At 40.9% G+C, this 21,834-nt stretch overlaps 1 long non-coding RNA gene across 9 annotated transcripts in view; it reads right to left on the reverse strand.

Annotated features, from left to right (window-relative positions):
- Window positions 1–5,199: 5,199 nt before the first annotated feature.
- Window positions 5,200–21,834, reverse strand: part of LOC101947216 (uncharacterized) — a 70,596-nt gene continuing 53,961 nt past the window's right edge. For 5 of the 9 annotated variants that reach the window (XR_010588669.1, XR_010588670.1, XR_010588666.1 and 2 more), the window contains exons 3-7: window positions 17,134–17,187; window positions 16,552–16,616; window positions 14,807–14,892; window positions 8,677–8,770; window positions 5,200–8,216 (exon numbers count right to left, since the gene is read on the reverse strand). This is a non-coding gene — a long non-coding RNA (uncharacterized LOC101947216). Of the gene's footprint in view, window positions 8,217–8,665; window positions 8,771–13,770; window positions 14,339–14,806; window positions 14,893–16,551; window positions 16,617–17,133; window positions 17,188–21,834 lie in introns of those variants that run through there. The other 4 variants (XR_010588672.1, XR_010588673.1, XR_010588668.1 and 1 more) reach the window with 3 other exon arrangements.

Here is a 21,834-nt window from a genome sequence, read left to right on the forward strand (position 1 = left end):
CGCTTCCCTGAACTCCAGGATGTATGATGTGGTTCCACATGAGCTTGTTCTCAGAAGGAAACAAACAATCTTGCACTGGCAGTGCAATGGGCTACACCTAAATGGTTAAATTCATCCTTAGTGCAGTACTCTACAGCCACCTAATTTATCTAAGCTTTATACCACGCTCGTTAGTTCAGTTACTGAGCGCCTGACATCAGCAACTTGCACCAGGGATGAATTTGGTCTTTTCCCTCTCTAATTTATATCAATTTATGATACATTTTCTTGTCATTTTATTTTAGTGACTACAGATGCTCCAAAATTAGAAGAATATTGGACTTTTTTAAAATCAACATTCACAAGCCTCCCACTGTAGATAACCGTTACTGGCATAAACCTAAGGAAAGCTGGGATTTTAATATTTAAAAAAAAAAAAAGCCCCTCACATTTTAGACTGAAAACAGATGTTGTGAAGTCTTGGAAACACTCTTCAAATCAAAGGGGAGAATTATTCTTCTTGCACAGTTAGAAAAGAATTTGTTGGAAGGAATCCTTGTCAGGTACACATTCCCAGCACGCTGTTCAGGGGGATTTTTCCTTTGGCCCAAATAAGAATATACAGGGCCCTTGACTGTGGTGAAGTCATTGTAGTGCGGGCCTGGAGAGGGTAAGGAGCCTGTGCAGGAAGCCTGTGCAGCTATTCTACATACCCCCCACGCACCCAGAGAGCAAGGTCAACAGGTTCCCAGTGCCATAGGCTAGAGTTATGCTTTAGCTGATGGATTTCTGACTCTGTGGATCCACTGGCCAAAACCCCTCATGGAAGCCCCTCATGGGGAGGGAAGGATAGCTCAGTGATTTGAGCATTGGTCTGCTAAACCCAGGGTTGTGAGTTCAACCCTTGAGGGGATCATTTAGGGATCTGGGGCAAAAATCTGTCTGGGGATTGGTCCTGCTTGGAGCAGGGGGTTGGGACTAGATAACCTCCTAAGGTCCCTTCCAACCCTGATATTCTATGATAAACCCACACAGCAACTACAACCCTGAGACTATAGTAACTACCCCAGACAGGCTCTTGTGCTGCTGAGCATTAGTGCCCTGCCAGGTTTCGCAAATGCTCCCAGCGCACGGGCTGCATCTTGAGAAAAGGAGTTGGACCTTAATGATTAGAGTTATTTAAACACTATCATAAGAGAGAGATTCAGAAAATTAGTTGGCATGTCAGTTGGAAATCCATCATCAAAGATAATAAAATAAAGATACACACCACCTGCGAAAAACATTGAGGTTCGTGTCACATAAACTCAATGTTTGAAACTTATGAACATGTCTTAAAATCTCCCCAGAGAGACAGAATCTGATATCACTGACACTAATGTAGATCCAAAGCAGCTCCATGGAAGCCAGTGGAGTTATTCTGGATTTACTCCAGAATAAATGGGAGCAGAATGAGGTGCAGAATATTTTCTTTTGGAAAGAGTAATACTGTAATGTGCAAACTGACTTTAGGTTTTAGCATACCTCTACATTTGTATTTCAGACATTTTAATGGGATCCTTGTTAGCGATGGGATTTTTGCAATAAGGTAAGCAGGAAAAATAGCCATTTACAAATACTTATTGGTAGAATACCATATTTTTACTCTGGTTATTACTCATTGTGAATCAAATGGCTGTCACTAGAACTAGGGGCTCTAAAGGTTTGAAAATGAATGATGAAAAATAAAAACAAAGGAGATGGCTATACTTTATCCTGCTAATTATCAAGTCTGTATTCTTATTTCACAGTAAGAAAATCAGGAGTAATTCCATTTAAATCACTGGAGTTACAGTGGGTAAAACCTGGGCTGAAATCAGGATCAAGGCCTAATCAGTTTGCAGATATGGTTAACTAAATCTTTGACCCCACTCACTAAAAAGCCAGTGTTGCAACTGTACCTAGGGTCCCAATTGAGCAAAACATTTCTACTCAGCCTAGCATTTAAGCAAATACTTAAACCCCATTGACCTTAATGCTTTGCTGAATCAGGGCCTAGAATGCCTGCTTCCTAGGTGCCTGCTTCAATAAACACTATTTGATTTTAATGGGAGTTAGATCAGGGCCATAGTGAGTAATTGTACCTTTAAGGTTTTCCCTATGTTCTGAGTGACAGGAGCAGCTGACTGAACCATTGATTCCTGAGCTGTTAGGCAGTAAGACTGGATCTCAACGTATATGTTCATAAAATGTTATCTGAACCCAACTCACTGGAGAATTCTTAAAACATGAGCTAGTGCTGTACTCTGAATTCCCATGTGTGGGTGGACAATGCTTAGCACATTGTAGGTGCTACTGTAAGAGCAAATAATACAAAGCCTTCATTGAGCTAGGCCCATATTACCTCAGACTGCTTCTCCTTCAGGAACAGTTCATGGTAGTTATGATATGCAGTACACTATGTTATTAAAAACTAGATACAGACTTGTGGGAGTTAGAGAGACAGCAGCAAACTCAAGACTCAGGAATATCCTTGAACCCCTCCCTCAAGTCTATTCAAAATCTTTTGGCTCCTCTTCCTGGCTCATTTTTCTGACCTTTATTTGTGTATAACAAGTTCTTCGCTACATCAAAGACAAGTATTTTTTTTGGTTGTGTTTTATTTTTAAGCAGTTTTATGGGCCTTAACTATTTACCGCCACCCTCCATACCAAATTGAATTTCTTATTGCAATGTCAATCCCACCCCCGGTCTGCTAATGACTCCAGCCTTGTTCTCCCATTTGTTTCCCTGCAAACACTTCCCTTGTTTCTCCTCTAGTGATTCTTACACAGTTGAAATTCATAGAGCCACCATCTTTATCTTCTTTTAAATCCCTCCTCAAAACCTTCTTCTGCTGTGGTGCCTGCAAATCACATCCTTAGATCATTGGCTAGCCTGGAGCCCACACAGACTACTAATTTATGCAAATATACCTGTTCTTAATTTCTATTGGTCTCCCATCCCACACAAAATTGTTTGTTTGGCCACCTGTTGCACCTTTCTTAATTATAGACTATGAACTCTGAGGCAGAGACTGACTATTTTGTTTTACTCACTGGTACTATGCCTCACAAAATGGAGTAGCAATCACTGACTGGGGCCTATAGGCATTACCACAATATAAATAAATCCTCCTTCTCCTCCTATTCCCCTGGATCCTGGTGCACTTCGAGGTCATACTGTAAAACACACTTCTTTGCTGCAGCAGTCCCTAAAAATTACAGAGTAGAAGAAATCCTGATAGCACGTTCAATGACATCTGATGAATGAACCTACAGAGGTTTGAGAATGAATACTGTGTTCAGAATCTGGATGAAGAACTGAAATGGCTTCTGTGAGGAGAAGAGCTTGTATGGGCATATGGACCTTATATAAATATACAACTGTATATTTTAAATGGGTTGCATCTTGATGTGCTTTAAAAGTAACAAATTGCTGGTTTAAATGGGACGTTTCCAAACTGATACCTGCAAACTATGACTGAAATCAAACTTGATTGGACTGAGTTACATGGCTCCAGGGTAAGCCTCATACTGGGTTTTCCCAAAGGCCTTTTAGGGAAGTTTTGCAAGAAAGAGTAGGCTAGCAGAATTCCCAGTGCGACAGTCAGGGTCCAGACAGCACCAGGGGAGAACAGAAAGTTTAAATACCTAAAATGAGCAATTAAATCAATCAATTGCTTACAATGCTGTTGTACTATAAAAATATATTGAGTAAGGTCTTTTAGGAAAGCAAGTAATGTTTTGATCTTGACGGTCATTGAGATATGAATAGGGTGACCAGATGTCCCGATTTTATAGGGACAGTCCCCATTTTAGGGTCTTTTTCTTATATAGGCTGCTATTACCCCCCACCCCATCCCAATTTTTCACATTTGCTGTCTGGTCACCCTAGATATGAATACAGACTGTAGTTATGTATTTGTGTATCTAGAAAATGGGCTCAATCTTTGCTACGCCTCATAGCAGGGCCTTGAGCAGTCAGGCATGGAGGGGCATCTCCCAAGCTCTTTGTTGACATGAAACAACTATCCAAGGTTTAGCCCAGGAAAAAACAATGACAAACAATTAGAATTAATGGAAAGATATTGAGACAACTAAAAAAAACCACCCTCGCTCTCCCATCAAGACAGAATTTCCCCACTTGAAATAATCATGAGTCGCCCTAAACAGAGAAGAGGGAAGGAAGGAAAATAAAAAGGCAAAAGCCTTTTAAAAGCAGGCCTGACACAGATGGTTTTTAACCAGAATCTAAGGGACAGTCTCGAGGTTGGATACTGTCCATGACCACTGGATCCCTCCTCTAGCTAAGGGCGATGCTGAGAAACTGTTTATAAGGCAATAGGTAACCTGTACTAGAAAAGAGATTTTGTCTAGTATGCAAGTGTAAGACCCGAGTTTCATCTTTATGTTTATTTCCTGTGCAACTTGTACAGGTTCTCTCTCCGTGATTATTTCATCTTTGAATCTGTGGTTTTTCTATTAAACAACCTTTTTGTTTATTTTCATGCAAGCAGGTCTCTGATATGCAAAACTATGTGGAGTACCTATGCCCATGTGAGCTGGTTTCAGGGGAGGCTGGTTTCGTGTGTGTTAGACAAATCAGAGGGGAACAGTCCAAGTGACCGGTAGTTAAGAATTCAGGGAAGATGTATTTGGGGAGACTTCAGCATGGAAGGGCTCTTGGTATCACCCTGCAAGAAGTAACTAGGCTAGTGAGAACCAGGTGAACTTCTGTTTGTGGACTGGCTATTGGTGTCAGGGCTCTGAACCATATCTGCAAAGGCACAAAGGCCCCCTAAAGTTACAGGGCAGATGGTGACAGAACCACCAACTAGTCTAGGTGAGCATCAAAAATGTCACAGGGAGACACTCCATTTTCTTTATTTTTAGGATGAAAGTGTGTATGTGCATATAGGTGTGTGAGCTCACCAGCATAGTCCAGACAGGGAAGGTACCCAAAAGAGTTTCCCAGATCCATACAGCCCTAAATCATCGTATAAAGGAATTCTTTAAAGCATTCTCTATGTTTAAATGTCCTGAAAGACCTGAGAGTGTCACCCATAATTTTTGGTAAATAAATAGCATAATAAATAATACATAATAAATAGCACATTTTCTCTCTGAAGCAGACAACTTTTCAAGAACTGTAGACAAGTGTTATTTTTGGTACTTATTTTATAATTTAACTCTACTCCAGTACTGAAAGAAATGTTTTATTTTAAAGTTAGCATTTTCTTAGTTAATAACTTTGTTTTCTTGATTTTATTGTAGTTGAAAGTTTTAAATAAAATGTCTATAAGAGACACAGATACTAAAGCATATTTCTTTCAATAAGCAATATGGGTTCCAGAATCTTTGAGGCCCTTTAGCAGATGTCCATCTTCTAGGTTGAGCAGCTGGTCAGACCCACCCTCCTCCCCAGTAAAACTAGAGTGGATCCAGCTCAATGTTCAAATGCCTTTTTTTTAATTTATATAGATGCCTACGTAATACCTATAAACATTTTGAATTGTTTGTGATATGTAAGTACCTATAGGCTACACCTACACTGCACGCTTCTTTCGATGGTGTGTAGCGGATGTAGGCAGGTTTAAGTAGCAGTGGTGCCAGCAAGATACAGCTTCGGCAAGTAGAGTAAAGACACACGTAAAGGGGGTGGGTAGGTATCGGAGTACTACATAGGTCTCTGTCTTGATGTAAGAGCTGACTCCAGCTGAGGAGAAAGGCTCTGTCAAGAGGGAGCTGCTGAGAAAAGGCTCAGCTTTTCCTTGTTGCCTGCCAGAACCTTTCACTGACACGTTAGCTACACACCACGAGGACACAGCTTGCTTTTCAATGCCGTGTGTAGCTACACATATTCTACACACTGCTGAAAGTCACGTGCAGTGTAGACATAGCTAGAGAAGCAATAGCTGCTTTATAAATAATGAGGGGAGAGTGGGGAGTAGAGGAGAGAGTTACTTAAAAATTAATTTTTACCTTGCAAAACCTGGGAGGTGTTGGAAAATGTGGATAGGCAATATGTTGTGCTAAGCTGAAGCTTAGTTTTGTCTAACTTCAATGAAGTTTGCATTCATGCCACAAAATGCACTGAGATTTTATATTTTTCATGCACTATTTTGAAAATTGAAGCCCTCCTTTTTCAGCAGTTTTTAGCAACTTTAGATTGTTGAAAATGCTAATGGAACATTGGGGAAGATGAAGGTTTGTAGAAGGTCTGAACTATGAGAGGGGGAAAATGTTTCTTTTTGCAAAACTTATTTTCCACACCACTTTTGCTGGATGGGAGAACTTTGTTTGCTCTAAAATGTGCTTTTTGGAGCAGTGGAACAACGGCTTTCCCAAAGCTTTCTTCAGTGTCGCACACGTGAAGAGCTTTCAAAAGAAAAAAACGTTAGTATTTTTATGAAGCACTCTCCTCACAGCAGTGGTTTTCCAAACGCATTAGCTCTAATTTTGTCTTTCAGACAGCTTAACATTTATACACGTTTGGTTAATCAAGCCTTATGTAAGTGAACATAAGTTGTAATAGAATATTAAAGCAATTGGCTCTCTGATAATAGAATCCATGCCAGAACAAACAATCTATGTCAGCGGGGATCTATTAGTAATGAGGAAGGAGTATTAGAAGAACTAATAATCAACTGGAAAAAGAGGTCATTTTGAAGGAAATTATGCACATGCAATTTCATGCCATTACCTCATTGGACAGGAACATTTGATACAATATGTCAAATCCTATCATTGGTCCATTATGTCTAGTATCTGGCATCCAGCAGTGGCTAGTATCTGATATGAAAGTCTGCATGGTGTGGGGCAGGAGGCTTATGATAAGCTTCTTTCCCTTCAGTCCAAGTTTTTTTTCTTTTTTTAAACCTTTATTTACCATAAAATTATCTTGCCAATTTAAAAACCCATGCACAGTATTTGACACTAACATCCTGAACATTTATGCAGGATGGATTTACTTTGACAGGAAGATAAACTGCGGGAGGAGTCCTCTCCCCCCAATATCTTGGTTTTGAGTTAGAAATTACAATGAAATCTTAATTTCACACAAAACCCTATAACTTTGGCCACCTTGGGATTGTTTCCTGAGTTTGCAAGGCAGTAGGCATGCTGGTTTGCAGTAGTTTGTTTGCTGGGCAGCCACTTCCACAAGCAATGGATGTGCAGGTTCCCATCTTACTCCACATGGTGCCCCCCCTCCGATAGGATAACTGCCAAGCAAGCTCACATGTACCCTGGAAAGGAATCTAATAATGTCTCATGGTGTCAGTTTGAGTTTGTCTGGTCACCAAGGCAACAGCTGTTTGCATTGGGCATTACATATTTACAGTTTTACTCTTTAGCATAACACACCAGGCCCTCTCCTCCCACACCAACGTCCTTGTGCTTGGCAGATTTTGGCTGGAGAAACAGCATATTGAGAGCCACAAATCCCCATTTTAGATCAACTCTCCGATAGAGGCAGCTTAACAAAATTATTCTATTTTGCAAAATGGCTGTCTAAAAATGACACCACCTTCCTCAAATCTACTCACTTTGCATAAGTTTTTACTGGTATTTATTTCTGTAAGAATTCATGGGGGGGAGGGGGGGAGGGAATTCTACTCCACCTTATGCATTAACATAATTCCTTATGACCAATGAGGGTAAAAGGGATTGCATTGGTATTACAGAGGGACTAATTTGGTTTGCAAAACCTTCATTACTAGCAATGATCCACAAAAATGAGAACCCAACTTAACTCTTAGAGTCCAGGCTGAGTTTACAGGGCTTGATGTTAGAAAAAACAAAAATCTTTTCATGTGTAAATGCAGCACAATTGATCTAAGTTGTTTCAGGAACGTCTGCTGGTAATGCCATTTTTAGAGAGCCCTATTTCAAAGCAGAATTTTCAGTCCATGTTTATTTAGCTGGTACTGTTGTATCAAAAACAATCAAAGATATATTGTAAATTAAAACAAAAAGTTAACTTCAAAGCTTTCAGCAGGGTGAATGAATGACAAGCGTTCTCAGACATAAACCGGGTTAATACAAGCCTCAGGTATTTCTCTCACACATTGCCATGGTGTAAAGCAGTGTTTCTAAGTGTGAAGCCCATTGCAAGAGAGAGCCACTAAGAGGAAATCATACCATCCCTACTGGAGATAACACTGCAGAATTTGCAAAGAGGTTTCTTGCTGGTTTATTATGCAGATAATTTTCCACCTGTAAAATAAAGACATTTTATCTGGTGAGTAACCTACGCTGGGAATGTGGAAGTTACAACGTTAGGAAGCTCAGAATTGCAGCAGTGTCAAGTTTATGAACCAAGTTCACATAAGGTACATCTCAGCAGAAGAAAGTCTGCCTGCAGGGGATTGTGGTGGTGCAGAGCTTGGGAGTTTAGGTGAGAAGAGGTTGTGTGTTCTTAGTGAGGGGCCATCTAGGGGAAGGATGTGGCAATTCAGCACATTGCCATGGCAACCTGTGTCAGCTAGGGTCCTATTGAGCTTCTGGCAGAGATTAAAGCCGCCCTCATCCAGAACTCATGTGATGTGAAACTATAACATGCCCTGCTTTGGGGGGTGAACTCACCCCTGAGTTCAGCACATAAAAATATTGTTACAACATATCAGATAACCCTCATCCAAATATTTTTTCTCATCTTTGCATACCAGGTACTCACTATTGCCTGGGACCAGGAGATTTGGCAAACGTCTTCAGATTTGTATCACACATACAGTAGGTGCTCAGGACGGCCATAAGGAGCACAAATGTACCTAGACAAGAGAGAGAGAGAGGGAGCTCACAATCATATCCAACTTTTGGATTAAAAAGATACGTTTGCTTACAGCCAAATTTTACATCTTTCAGTGCTTTTATTCCTATTTGTGCCAATGGACATTGTGTGGATAAGCGTGAAATCCCACCTGTGCAGTGGACCAATACAAGGCCCATGCACCACTTAAGTGCACAAAAAGAGGGTGAAGTTTACCCCTAAAACGAAGTGAAAACAAAGTCTTTCAGCATTTGGACCATAATTCCTATCCTTATTGCAAACAATTGTATTCATTTTTACTGGCATAGGACTATCTGCATCAGCAGTTGAAGCCCAATACAAGAGCATCTCTCACCCCCTTTCCCAGCAACACTTCGTTCTAAAAGGCTGATATTTAATAGAGGTGCAGTGAATTTTCCAGGCACCTCTATGTCTAGAGAGAAGTAAGCAGGTCAGTTCATAGCCTGAAATGAGAGTTTTGAATACTGCCTACATACCTAAAAACACTGCACCACTGTATACACGGTGTGCACTTGGCATATGGAAAACTAAATGAGGACAACATATATATTATATGGGCTACAGTATTGTTTAAGGGCTAGATCCTCAGCTGAGGTAAATTGGTATAGCTCCATAAAAGTCTATGGCACTATACCAATTTACCCCAGTAGAGAACAGGCTTGAGGGCCAAATCCATTTCTGAGATAGATATACACACACTTTTAAAAATAATTCATCATCCTGGAACTGGCACCTTGGAGTAGATTTTTCATTCCTATCACTTGATTATGTCTACTAGGGCACTTAAATACCTTTTTTTGAAAATCTGGTCCCCAGTGTTGCTGTGCTGAGAGCAGCAATGCCTAATTTAGGAGCCAAAGCCTCATTTTCACAATGGATTTAAGCACTTGAGATTTAGGCTCCTATATCAGTTAGGCATAGCTGCTCTCAGCGCAGCAAGATGAATTCTTTAAAAATCTGGGCCTTGGAAAACATGGTTGTTTCTAATTTTAGTAACTTAAACAGATTTATGTCAGACCGGACAGAAGCCATAATCATCAGTCCAGATAGCACTGGGAATAATGTGTGTTCTATTTCACTTATGTCATATTTCCAAAAAAATGTAGACACATAAGGAAAACTCAGCTTTCATTCCTGCTCCAAAAAAGTGCGTCAAATTTTCCTTAAAGCTGCACTGCAAATCTCATATAGAAAACTGACAACCATATCTTGGAAACAGAAACCTTTAAAATGTTTTACCAGATAAGTCCTGGTGCAGAGGGAAAATACGTTTTTTTAAAAGAATATAAAAAGATTAGAAACTGAAGCCAGGCCTCTTTCCAACAAGCAAACTACATTTTTGTATTAAAATTATGCCATCATCTGGATTATAAATTAGTCTCCTGATCTCCCTCCTTGCTTATGAAGCCTAAATTTGAAAGATATTAATTGCTTAGTGATTTGCAACAGAGAAAAGAGTTTATTACTTTCCATTCTTCATTATGGAGGCTCTCTTTAGCTTAGAGACATTTGGAATGCTGTCCCCTTGTCAAATCAAAGGATAAAAACACATTCAAAAAATTCTGTCCTCTGAACAACAACAACAAGTTGCATGATCTCAGGATTTGAGACCTGTTGGCTAGCTGCTGTCTTCCATCCGATAGGCTGCATACAAAAAAAAAAAAAAAAAAGGCAGCAAGTTGGAAAAGTACTACCAATTACCAGTGATGGGGGAAAACCTTCAAGGAGTCCAGGAGAATTGAGATCAGATTTTTAAAACAGTGCATGGAAAACTTTGAGATGGCCTGAAATGAACCTATTTCTCTGTAGGTCTCACCCATGGAAAATTAAATACATCACTGAATTACTACTACAACCTCACAGGTGTGCACGGCTCCTAGGCACTGAGACTTAAACATGCATGCTCAGCTATATTACAGACCTGAACAGTCTGCGCTTGAACTGGCTCAATTACTAACATTTCAATTGATGCACAATGTAGTAGAAAGAGAGCCTGAGACATAAACCCTTGTATCAGCGGCCTGGTGTGAGGCAGGACCTGCTCACAGAATTTGGCAAGAACAGGGCTGATATTGCACAAATACACATTCCTAAGAAGTGCTCATCACAGAATGCTCACGCAAACACATCCCGATACCAAGTGGTACCAGAACATCCCGATATCAAGGATGGTACAAAAACATTCCCCAAGGATAACAGAAACACACTGATCCCGCCTAAAAGACAAGGTTAGAATGACAGTACATAATAGAGATGTTTTGATTGAACCAACAGATACAAGAGGATGGTTGATACTGCCCCCTGAGGTCATTAGTTAACTAACTATATCAGAGGAGCAGTACTAACTTGTTTGTATCAGGGTATAAAGATTTATCTCAGAGGGAGTATCTTTGTCTAGCCTAGTGAGGAATGGAAAGTCCCACCATTCACTGAGAGGGTCCATTGTTACAGGCATACAAGTATTAGTGGTCTGGTAGAGTCTAGTAGGGATACTAGTAGTGTGCTTTGTTGGCAATAAACCTGGCTGGGTGCCTTCATCCCTTAACGGATCTTGTGGTCATTGGGTTGTTTGCTTGAAGTCTGCCAGGCCAGCAGGGCTGGGGCAGCACACAGAGGGAAAACACACACATGCATCCACACACACTAGTCATGCAGTAACAGTTTAAGTTCTGCCCTCTGTCTACACTAGTACTGCCTTAAATCATTTCAGTTGCAATGTCTTTTGGATATCTACCCCTTCATTCCTCACTCAGCTCTCTGAAGCATTGCATTGTGGAAGATTTCAGGCCACCAGTGCACTATGGAATAACAAATGGAATTGTTTCAGTTAGTTATTTTGTGTCTTCAATACAGGTGGTTGGAAATTTTCCATCAGAATAATCTGCTGATGGAAAATGCCCTTTTTTTAAAACACAAGAAAAAAAATCAAATTTGCAGAAAAATCAAAATGACAGCTGGCTGATTGGCTATCTGCCTGGGGACGTCTTGTCAGCTTTGTGTTCTCCAGGCAGGCTGAAAGTGAAATTGACAAAAGCCTTCCGGGAGGAAAGATTCTATATTGGTTGTCCCAAAACTGCATGTTTTTGGAAATCCCTTACTTAAAAAAAACACAAACACACACACCCACCCACCCAAACGCATTTTGGTTTTCCTTTTCTAGCCAATTCTAAATTGGTTCAGAAGGTAATGGTTAAGCTGTATCTATTTATTAAACCTGCTGAAAGACAGTCCATTCTAACTATTTGCAGCCTCTCCAAAAAGTGTGTGTGCGGGAACACAAAGTGTTCTATAAATGTTCTCAAACTTTTGTACTGGTGACCCCTTTCACACAGCAAGCCTCTGAGTGCGACCCCCCCCTTATAAATTAAAAACACTTTTTTATATATTTAACATCATTATAAATGCTGGAGGCAAAGCAGGGTTTGGGGTGGAGGCTGACCGCTCGTAACCCCCCCCCGTAATAACCTCGGGACCCCCTGAGGGGTCCCGACCCCCAGTTTGAGAACCACTGCTTTACAATAAGTCATGTACTAAATGCTACAGTGATAAGCACTACAGAAAAACCTAAGAGACAGATGTTCGTACATATTATACCCCTTTATTAGCTCTATTGTCAGTACTCCCTACCACAAAAGGGACTGGGAATAGGAGTTAGAGAAACAAAATGTCAAAAAAAACACCTCACTCCCCAAGCAGAGGAGCCTGGGAACCCACGCTGCATAATTTTGAGAGTCCCTTCTGTTCGATTTAATTACCATACCAGAGAACTCCCTAGCTGAAGGAAAGTTGCCATGACACATAGGTTATGCCTTCACTTGGAGCTAGGGGCATGATTCCCAGCTCATGTAGATATTCGCATGCTAGCTCAATGAGAATTAGTGGGCTAGAAATTGTAATGTAGCCAGGGTAGCACGGGCAGCGACAAGAGAGGGCACAAGTTAGCTGCCCAAAATATGCACCCTTGGGGTGCAGGTGGGGTTATACAGGGTGACTAGCCAGACCACCGCTGCACTGTTTTTAGCAAGCTCGCTTAATGAGCGCTAGTATGAGTATGCATACTTCAGATACCCAGGGCCGGCTCTAGCTTTTTTGCTGCCCCAAGCAGCAAAAAAAAGTGCCGCCCCCAGCCGAGCGCCGCGCCACCCCCCCCAGCCGAGCGCCACGCACCGGAGCCCGCCCCCCCCTGCACCGAGCGCCGCCGGAACCCCCCCCCCTGCACCGAGCGCCGCCGGAACCCCCCCCCCCGGCGCCGGAGCCCGCCCCCTGCCAAGTGCCACCGGAACCCCCCCCTCCAGCGCCGCGCCCGCGCCGCACCCCCCCCGCCTCCCGAGCACCGCGCTGCCGGAGCCTGCCCCCGCCGAGCACCGCCAGAACCCCCTTCCAGTGCCGCGCCCGTGCCGCCCCCTCGCCGAGACCTGCGCAACCGGAGTCCGCCCCCCCCTGCACCGAGCGCCGCCGGAAACCCCCCCCCCCGAGCGCCAAGCCCCGCGCCGCAACCCCCCCCCGCCCCCGCCAAGCGCCGCCGGAACCCCCCTCCCGCGCCGCAACCCCCCCCCCCAAGCGCCAAGCCCCGCGCTGCCGGAGCCCGCCCCCGCCCCCCCAGTGAGCACCGCCGGAACCCCCTTCCAGCGCCGCACCGCCCCCTCACCGAGCCCCGCGCAACCGGAGCCCGCCCACCCAGCGCCGCGCCACGCCGCCGGAGCGCCCCCCCCTACAGAATGCCACGCCGCGCTCCCCCCGCCACCCCTTACCAGGTGCCGCCCCAAGCATGTGCTTGGGTGCCTGGTGCCTAGAGCCGGCCCCGCAGATAGCACAAAAACACACACACACACACACACACACACACCTGGCTCTAAGCAGACAGACTTGGAAGACGTGGAAAACGGGAAGAGATTCACTGGATAAAATGTTTTTTTAAGATGTCCCAGAACTCATGTCTGCTTTCCAAGTTGATTATAAATTATGCTGGATGTTTTGTGGTTCAGTGATAAATTCTTTATTATTTTTATTACTGTAGCACATAGGAGTCCCAGTCATGTACCAAGGTCTCTGCTGTACTAACAGAATACAATTTAACTCTTTCTGGCAGGGATATTTTTAAAGTATAAAACAGAAAGATGGGGGAATACAAGGAAACAATGACACAATATTTGTTTGAATAATAGACAATGATATCAGCTCAGTGGGACAGTCAAATATCTGGCATAAGGACAAGGACTGTGTATGTATCCTTAGGGTTGTACACATTTTAATACTTGAATATTTCTAAGATGACATATATCCAACTCATTGGATTGTTGGTATTTAGTTTGAACTGATTTCAAATAAGCTGTACACATTTTTATATGCACTTTTCCAAAGTTGAGATTGTGTCCAAAGATTTATTGAAGTAGGAGACAGATGTTTCAGCAGGATTTGTGCAGAGATAAGTAAACTTGTGGATTTAAAAGATTTTTAAAATGTGCATCTTTCATCTTGCTCTTCTGTCTTATTGCAGAGGGTCAGTAATGCAGATGCTGGCTTTTTAATTTTAAAAGCCATTCAAAATCTATAGAAGAAAAATTAATTCCTATTTAGGTTAATCAATCCTTTAGATTTGTAAATAGACAGTTTAGGTTATTAGTAGGGGTTTTCAACACATTTTAATAGCACATGCTGAAACATGACAAATACGTACTGGCCCTGATCTTAGGTTCCTAGGCATGCGAGTAGTCCCATTGATTTAAACAGGACTACTCGTGCTTAAAACGTAGATACATGCTGAAATAAGGCCACTGTGACACACAGAATGGAGCCTAAAGTGATGATGAAATGCAGATAGTGCATCTTCACCTTAGCCCTCTCTCCATTTCAATGAACATCGAAGTCGGTTTATGGGGAATAGAGCATTGTAACTTTAAATACAAGTGCACTCTCAAGGTATTGTTGGAAGGGAATGTCCACAGCTATTTATTTCTCATCCACATAAGACAGAAAAGCATATGGCAGCTCTCAGAAAAGATGTATGTCCTCTCACCGTGCTCCAAAACGCAATAGCATCTGCATGACTCATTTGCTCTTATGATGAAATGGATACTTCCCTCATCCAGCCACAAGTGTTAACTGGAACAACAAATGGAGAGTACAATGAGTTCTGCTCTCCTCCAAACCTATTCATCATACTACGTGTTTTTTAAATTCAGTGGCCGAGTAAAATACCACCAATCAATACAGTCTCTTGAAGCAAGCCAAGAATTTTGTTGAAGAATTTTATTTTTAATGCAGTCAAAAGAGCACTTGTATAAAAAACAAACAAACAAAAAACCCAAAAAACACATACACTTTTCCCTGGTATGATAAGCTAAGTAGAAAATAGGGAAAAGGATGTGTTGCCAGAAGCCACTGCCTTTTTTTATTTAGTGACTGACAGCAGATATAATTCCCCAGTAAGGAAAGAGCAATGGAGAAAAAGAAGTTACATTAGCGTAACCTATAGTTTTCAGTTGAATGCGAAAGTTCATCTTCAAGACAGATCATGCTTGTTGACAAGCAACAAGCTTTTAAAACTAGAAGACTTTACCTATGAGATTGAGTGTTTAACCCTGTTTTATTACTATTATTCTTTTGAACTAGGATATCTTTTTCTTATACTTTCCTAAGACTAGGAAGACTATTGAAGCTTAATTCTTGCTTCAAAAGTTTCAGAGAAATGGTAGCTTTGTGTCCACTGAAGTCAATGGCAATCAGATCCCTAATGATCTTTCCACTGAAGTTAATGTAAGGATTCCCCAGGCCTTCAGGACATACCAAGTGCATTCTAAAGGAGCAAGGTACTGTGTGTAAGCCCCATGAACTCACTAGTCTTCATAATATCTCCACGGAATCTTAAGAGATCAGTGGTATGACTGGCTAGGTGCATGAAAGTTAAAATTGCGGGCACAGTAAAATTGGGTTCTGGGCCTTGCAAGAAGAATCAATTGCTCAAGCCTGGGATCTCCTACAGACTGCAGGAGTGGCCTCCTTTCTGCATACCTCATGAAGTTCCCAACAGTGTAACTAACTAAACACACTCACACATTATGCTTTTACATTCAAAGGGTAAGTTTCATTGACAATTTAAAAAAAAAAAAATCTGGAAAAAAGGACTACTTTTTGAGGTTAAAAAAAATTAAATGGTTCCTTTATGGATTCTTTTTGGTAGTTAGTGCCTAATGACTTTTAGTATCCTTCCTACCCAAAAAATCACTTTACCCCAAAAAGTTGGAAACAGATTGGTTTTAACATTGGCTTATGCAAGAGGCAGTTTGAGACAGGCAGGAATAGTCAAGTATTTATGGAATTATCACTATTTGAAAACTAAACATGACTCTCAATGTAACTGATGTGAAAAAAATAGGGATACAAAGAATAAGTTAATCATCCACCTCCAAAACTATTTTTCATTTAGTTCCAGAACAACCCTCCTGCTAATCTCTGCTGGGGGAGGGGAGGGAGAAAACCCAGGGAAGTTCCAAAGACAAATTATTGCATTTTAAATCAATAGCGACTGGTGAGTAAACAACAATCTACATACCCATCCCATCATTTACAAAACCCAAGATCTCAGGCAGGAAACAAGTAGTTAAGTACATAAGTCTTATACCACATGTAAGCAATAAATACTGCATATATTGTCAACACCTTTAACTCTGACCACAAAATGAATATTGTTCTCACCAGTAATTCCAAAATATAAATGCAACCTTTTTGTTTAAAGATAATAAAAAAAAATCTTGCACCTACTTCAAGTGCATGCTATTCTCAGGGTTGCCAACTCATGATATTTGGTGCTTTTCTTAAAGTCTCAGCTGCTTAAAAACAAAAAAAAACAAAAACACACAACAACAACAACAAGAGATTGAATGAGAATCTCACCTTTCATTAAAAAAGTCAGTTCCTAGACTTCATGGGTGTGATGAAAAGCTTGGCAGTATGAAGCAAGTTCACCCTAAAAGGCTCAAACTAAATGAAGATAAAAACCAACCCACATTTTATCATTAAAAAAAACCCCATATTTTTAAGCAACTCATGATTTTGGAGTCCTGACGCATGATTTTTCAGTGTTTGGGTTGGAAATATTGTATATTCCTGAATACTTTCAGTTAAACCTGATCATCATTAGACTATCAGTTATGTGCTTAGTACATCAGTGCTGTACTTATTGGAGAACTGCATAGATACAGCTACACAATATCTACGTAGATCTGAGAAGGAATAATGATTAGGGGACTCCCTTACAGCAGTCTATTTCTTATAGAAAGATAGAAATGGATAGGTCTTCAGAAAGGTACACCACACAAATGAAGGTGATTGTAATGAATGTACCTTGTAAAGTGGACCCACTTCATTTTAATGAGAGGCATTGGAGTGTCCAGCATCCTAAAGAGAAGAGGGAATTAGTATGAGGGAGCATGAATCAGAGATCTGTCAAGTGGCAGCTCACATGGGACAATTCTTTATTCAGTCTGCACCTAACCATTCTGATGTCAGTAAGAGCTTGGGAATGCATTGGAAGCACAGTATAGAATTTTAAAAGGAAAATATGGCTGTCAGAGGGTGCAACTGGAAATGGAAATAAGCAATCCTTCAAGAGACCCAATTACAGAGGAAGATGCAAGCTGAGCTACCTGAGGCCTCTGGAGAGGTTGTAAAATGGTATGTTACAAACTGAACCCAAAATGTGCTGAGGACGACTTACAAGGTAAGGGGAACAATAGAAGGGACGAGAGCCCTAACCTTACTACATACTTCAAGTATTCCACAGCCACACTCTTTTCCATGTGCGCCACAACATCCCTCTAGACCTTTCTGACAAGTCTAAATCAATTTTCTAGATTTAGCAGATGGTTACTGCAGAAAGTAGTCCAGGTGTGGAAATTATTTTATAACAGCATGAAAAAAAAAAAAAAGTAAAGATGCATGCCTTGACATGGAGGTTACCATGATGAATCGGAGTGTTTATAGGGGGGAAAAACGCATTCTCTCATTGGAAGCCAAGCTTTAAAAGGCATCAGGCTTTATTCCAAATTGGATGCAAACCCAATGTGTTGGCAGGTATAGCCAAGTAAGAAGTCAGTTCTTCCAGATGCTTTATTTGTATTCTTAGCAGACATTACTTGGCATTCTGCCAGTTATGGAGTGCATCTGGGAGGTGTGTGAAGGGAACAGAAAAAACAAACAAACAAAAAAACCACAAAAAAACACAAAAACATTTTGTCAGTTCAAGGGTCTGGAAATGTGCTCGCCCCATCCCCTCCAAACAAATGTGGTAGATAGACCAAATTCCGCTTTGTTACACTGCTATAAATCTGCAGTAACTCCAATGATGTTACTCCAGATTTACACTGTATAACTAGGAACTCCACAATTTACCTTGAAGTGGATGAGATTGGTTTGCTCTGGGTACTGATTCTTTTGTCCTATGCTAACCACAATTAAGATTATGTGCTGCTGACCAAAGGCAATACAATTGCTGTAAATTTATTGCTAATATAGTAGTGCCTATAATTAAACAATTTCTATTTCTGTGAAATTTCAAGAGCAAGTTTGTTGTAGCAAAGAGACTGCAAACAAAGCACAAACCAAAATGTCAAGGTGACCCTTTCACAAGTGAAGAGTTTGTTGAAAAGTCACCTCTGTGGACTAGAAGAATTAGCATAGGACTGGGACAAAAAGTTTGAGTTCTGTTCCCACCCATCATTTACTTTGGGGTTACAAACATTAGTTAGGCCTCCTAACACTGTTGGTATATATTATTTCCATCTTACAAATGGGGAACCAGAGGCTTAGACAGGAAATCAGCGTCCGAACAAGATGCCTCCAACTCCCAGTCCAGTCCTAATCCACTAGACTGCTGTACTCTTTAAACAAGTCACTTAGAGAAACTGAGGTTTAGAGGTTTTCTGTAGAAAAAGCGTAAGTATTTTCTACAAGTAACTGTTACCTAGGGTTTTCAGAACCCACAGCAGTAGTAACTTAACTGTTTCATGACAGGCTGTGTCAAGAATAAATCAATGGGAACACAATGCTCCAGCTGATAAAAGATTAATGCAAATAAGCATGCTCTTATCTAAAACTACAGTTTATTAAATTCAAGCACAGACACAAGCAATAGGTTTAGAACATCCCAAATACCAGGACAGTATTGAGTAATTGACCGCAGGTCCACAATGACCAGTTGCTTACTCTCCAGGGAGAAAAGGTGTCAGAAAAAAAGTCTCTCAGCATAGCTGCAGAGGACTGCTCCACTCTTATCTAATCCTTTTATAGCTAACTTTTACAAATTACATAAATTACAGTGACCCTTACTATGCCATCACGTCTCCTAAAAATCTTAGTCATAATAAGCTTCCATATCAAAGGCACCCAAATTCATAGGTTCTCACCCATTTATTTCCTTTCAGTCTCAATGTGTTGACTCTCTCTCCCCTCCTTCCATTCTGATTAGCAGAGTCTGCAAACTTGCAGCTCGTTTTGGTCTTGCCACGAGAAGCCCTATTTTATTCAAGTTAACCCTTAACTATGTGGTATTCTATTTAATTAATTCATGGCAGCTGAATGCACATCATATGGTTGCAATTGGCTTACTCATATTCTGGGGCACACATACTCCTCAAATCCAGAGTGACTAACTTCTGAAAACATACAGGATTTAAGATGTCCAAAGCTTTATGCCAGTAGCTAAGTGATATTAGTACAGTTTTACAGATTCACAAAGGAGTAATTTCTTCTACCTGTTTTTCAGGCTCTGTATTTTTGCCCCCATTACACTTAATATAATTACAGGATTGTGACATATGGAGAATCAGGCCCCTTGTCTTTCCCCTACTGTGAACTAAAGTGGTGCTCAACTAGTCAGGGAATGGAAAGATAACCTATATCCAGCATGGTATCTGTGCTTCTGATATAAATAATTCACATTACAAATTGTGTGCCTCGGATACATGAAGCAATGCTCTGGCAAGCAGTTTATGAAGCATATTCTGAACTATGTTTTCATGAAGTAATTGGGCCCAAATTTGTAGAGGAGCTGTGCAGAGGAACACCTAAATATCTCTAAAAATCTAGGCCTTGTTGAATAATTCTGAACAATGAATACATTTGAGACAGTCGTTGTGGACAGTTTATGAAAGAAGGGCCCCAGAAAAGTAAAACAAAAATCCTAACCCTACAAATTGTTGTTCAGTGTGATGCAATGTATAGAGGACAGAATACACAGGGAAAGGGCATACAATACAGTTTCTTAAACTACAGCTCCCCACTTATTAGTTTTCCTAAGTTTTATTGAATGTCAAGAGGAATCTTAAGAACTAGCTTACCACCCTCTCTCTAACAATTATTTATCTTAAATCTTTTTAGCATGGATAATGGGATCTGGGCATTCATAACATGATTGGAATCCTTCACAGTTCCAATATGACTTTCAAGGGAGTGAAAAACCAGGAGTTGTTGCCATATGACCGGTGTGTGATGAGCTGATTGTCTGGTCTTAGTCCTAGTTTCCAGTCTAAGTGTCCACATCATGAGATTTCATATAGTGACTGAATCACCATATAACGTCTAGAGCTAGCTGTCCTAGGAAAAGGTCATGGTGCACTGGAGAGACCGTATTTGGAAGTTTCCATTCTGGCTGCCCTTGCTAGATCGGTCCCTGGGAATTCTGACCATCATCTTCCACGGGACTGAACTCGGAGCTGTTGCTGTGCTTTTTAAAACTGAACACTAATGCATGAGTTTTGTAGAAAATATACAGATGTAGAATACAATACAATTATGGGAAAAAAGTTACCCCCCCCCTTATTCACTCCAATTTAAATAAGATTATGTTCTGTTTCTTAAATATCTAGCTTAGTAAGAAAAATTGACTTCCTTTTCCCATTCAGTCAACTGCTAAAACAGTATTAGGAGGTAGAATTCGTGCTAATGTGATCAATACCCAATTATTTAACAGCATCAATGAAAAAACTGATAAAATTGCTTTGCAAAAAGACATCTGTGAATGCGTTTAAGTTCCTTGAAGTCCACCTTCCAGAACAAGCTCTCTTTTCTCCAATCAGATCATTTTTTCAGTAAAATTAATGACAAACTTTTTCCATAATACAGTCACGTATGGTGCATTTTTCAAATGGAAAAACGTTAGATTCAGATTAATAGCTGAATTCTGGTATTACATTCAACTCCAGAGTTGAATAATCAGCTCAATTTTAAATCCATTACAGTTATAAAATTATTCTGCTATTCTACTTCCACTTTTACTTTTATTGTAGCAAAACAGTATAATTTTCTGTACTTATACAAATCTGTTTGTTTATTTGCTCACTCCCTCCACCTGAGCTTTTATTAGCAGACATGTCTCCCCCTAGCTTATATGCATTCTCCTGACCCCTTTTGAGCTTAGCATACAGAATTCATTTCATACAGGCAAAGCTATCTAATTCAGATTCATTTCTATTGAACAAGACAAAAACCAAACCTGACGTGGCTTTCCCCTACCCCCACCCCCATTAGAATAATTTTAAAATGTTTTGGGGGATGATTAAGGAGTAAAGCTCTGGCTAGATTTTTTTTGGTCCAGAGGTAATAGTTTTTAGGAGGCATACTGCTGTTCCCCCTCTCCAGAGCCTGAATACTTTGCACTCTCACTGTGCAATGAAAAGGGATGTGTGTCCCCGCCCCCCCCTTTATTTAACAGGCTGATAACATTTCTAGCCTTGGCAACACAGAGAGTGAAAGTCCCTAGTTTGTTGACAGACTGTCTTCCCCTTATGCAGTACAACTGTTGAATCATCTCCCTGTCTGGAGCTCCATTTCTGTGTCCAGGAGGATGCTCAGTGCAGCCAGGATGTTAGGAAGCTCTGTGGGACTGGGAACATGTTCAGAAATTTTTAAACTTAAGTCCCTAACAAGCTCTGACCATTTGCAAGTAGTATTTTTCAGAGGCTTATAACTGCCAGCTCCAGGTGGATTTTTTAATGCAAACACAAAAGCCATATTCCTGGCTTCTACACTATTCCCTGCCAAATTTCA

The sequence above is a fragment of the Chrysemys picta genome, chromosome 6 (genome assembly GCF_011386835.1).
Source record: "Chrysemys picta bellii isolate R12L10 chromosome 6, ASM1138683v2, whole genome shotgun sequence".
Classification (NCBI taxonomy): Eukaryota; Metazoa; Chordata; order Testudines; family Emydidae; genus Chrysemys; species Chrysemys picta.